General features: G+C 48.3%; 1 protein-coding gene across 1 annotated transcript in view; it reads right to left on the bottom strand.

Moving 5' to 3' along the window:
• The window catches only part of Map3k13 (mitogen-activated protein kinase kinase kinase 13), a 92,463-nt gene that overhangs the window by 18,959 nt on the left and 70,974 nt on the right, over positions 1 to 2,530 (bottom strand). The gene's annotated exons all lie outside the window — the stretch shown is intronic.

Raw genomic sequence — 2,530 nt, 5'->3', positions numbered from 1 at the left:
CTGGAAGTGCAAGCCCCACACTCTGTCCTGAACACACTCTGGAAGTGCAAGCCCCACACTCTGTCCTGAACACACTCTGGAAGTGCAAGCCCCACTCTGTCCTGAACACTGTGCTGTCTCTTTTGCAGTTTTCCCGCAGCAGAAACAGCACAGGGCACAGCAGGCAATCACTTCTGGGAGGTAGCCTATGCAGTAGGAAGGCAGAAAGAAAGCCCTGAGGACTGCAGCTCACAGGCAGAACAGCTGCTACCACCTCGGCTTTGCTGAAGAAAGAGGGACGGATGGAGCAGAATACCCCAGAGAAAGTGCTCTGCAGAGCAGTACACCGCACAGGAATACAGGCTGAAGGGGAGGATGAGGGAAAGGGGGAGGGAGAAGAGGGGCAAACAACGGAGGAGTCTGAGATCACCAAGGCAAGGGGCGAGGGTCTAACACATGATTCAGGCTGGCCAAGGCTGCTTTCACTTCACAAATACTCAGAGATCTACCAACATCCACTTGGCTTTTGATAGGTGAGGTGTTTGTTTTGTTTTGTTTTTTCTTCAAATCACTTAAAAATTCAAGGAAGGGGCTAAATGTCACATTCGGGTCAGTAACAGGAAAACCCTGCAGGCAGAAGTTGGGGATAAAGAATCTGAGGGAAGGAGAGTGGCCATGAAGCTGCACTCTGCTGTAAGTAGAACTGGGTGTTTCTAACACTGCGCATTCTCCTGGGGTGGCTCCTTCGCCCTGAGACACATGCTAGACAGACCTCTGGACGGTGAGCCATGCAGTTCAGCTTTTCATTCTGGAGAAGGCACATGCTGCCTTTTGCAGTGCTTATCCCTTGCCCTCCCACCAACAGTGGGGACAGGCTCCAATCTCCCCACATCAGCACTGACGTGTGTTTCTAATGTCCCTGGCGATGGCAATCCCATTTCTCAGCATCCATCCAGAAGAACCCAGATCAAGATTTTGGAAAGAGATTAGTATTCCAGCTCACCATGCTCTCTGCATCAGCACTCTGACAGTTGCGACTAGAAGCCAACAATGTTGGACAGTGGATGCTGAGGGCAGCGTGTCAGCAGGTGAGAGGAAGCAAGGTCACAGATAGAAGACTGTGACAGTAAGAGCAAAACCTCGTGTGTGTGAAACACCCAGTTATTCCCCCATGGAGCAGAACAGTGACAAAATACAACCAGCCTCCATCTTATTAATCTTGAGAGCTTATCAGAGGAAGCATGGAGACATAACAATCCAGTTCAGGCTGAGAGTTTTTAGCTTCCTAACATGCAAACAATAGCAGGTTGCAAGCAAACAGTGCACAGGGCACCCGTGTTGCTATTCTTCCCTAGACCTTCAAGGGGACACCTTAAGTAGGGGTCAGGGCAGGGCTTAGAGTCAAGGCCCACAGGCTTCCTACCGCTTCTCTAGCCAGCTCACCAATCCTCCATCAGCATTAGCCAGAGATGGTCTCAATTTCAGACTTGGAAACATCAATTTATAAACAGTTGAAAATTTATTGCAACTAGCAAAAATTACTGCAACAAGCAGACTAGGGGTTACAGAGGGAGAAATGACATTGTGTGTTGGGAGGAGACTGTGGAGGAATTAATGAACAGGACAGACACTGCTGTACTCTGAACTCTGTTCTCACACCCCGAGAGTCCCAAGGCAAAGGGATGGGGTGGGGCTTTGGGGAGGCGGTAGGTCAGGAGGGTATCTGTTTCGGTGTGAGTATCCTTGGGAGGCAGGCTGGGTACACAGAGTGTCACCCATGAAGCAGGACTCATGTTCTTCCCATGTCCTGGATCTGCTGGGTTTGGACTTGTCATGGACTTCCTGGCCTCAGAACTGGGGAATAACCTGTTCTGTTGATCAAGCTCCGTGGGTAGTAATTTACCCTGGCAGCACACCTTAAAGCAGATGCCCGACATACTCTTCCCCTCCCTGACCTATTCTCTCCTCTCCTAGCCCCAGAAGAACCTTTGGTGAGACCAGCAGTTACTTCGTTTTGACTCTTGACTTGGTAATGGAAGTGAGCTGGCCCACTGGGGTAGTGACAGCAGGACCTTAGCTGCTCTGGGCAGGGCTTTGCACATGGGAAGTTTTCAGAAAAGTTAACACTGGTGTGAGAGCACGGAAGTAAAATCCTTTTAAAAAAATTAGTTTTATTTTATGTGTACTGATGTTCTGTCTACATGTATGTCTGTATGAGGGTGCCATGTAAGTGCTGGAAACTAAACTCAGATCCTCTGGAGGAGCAGCCATTGCTCTTAACTGCTGAGCCATTTGCCTAGGCTCTTGAAGTAAAATCTCAGATTATGACATTTTCCAAATATATATATATATATAAAATGTTAAATTGACGGTCTCAGTAGCTTTTGACTTAGTGCTTCCACTATAAGTTGCTTTCCAAAGTTGTGATACTAGATAGTTTGCCAGTAAGGGGGGCAAAGTTATTTGCAACCATAGAATACAGTTGGAAGATTTCCTCGGAGCACTTGCTGCTACTCTCGTTTCACCAACAATGTGTGTGTGTGTGTGTGTG

The sequence above is a fragment of the Microtus ochrogaster genome, unplaced genomic scaffold (assembly GCF_000317375.1).
Source record: "Microtus ochrogaster isolate Prairie Vole_2 unplaced genomic scaffold, MicOch1.0 UNK43, whole genome shotgun sequence".
Lineage (NCBI taxonomy): Eukaryota > Metazoa > Chordata > Mammalia > Rodentia > Cricetidae > Microtus > Microtus ochrogaster.
Note: the sequence above shows the minus strand (reverse complement) of the source record. Positions and strands in the feature narration are given on the sequence as shown.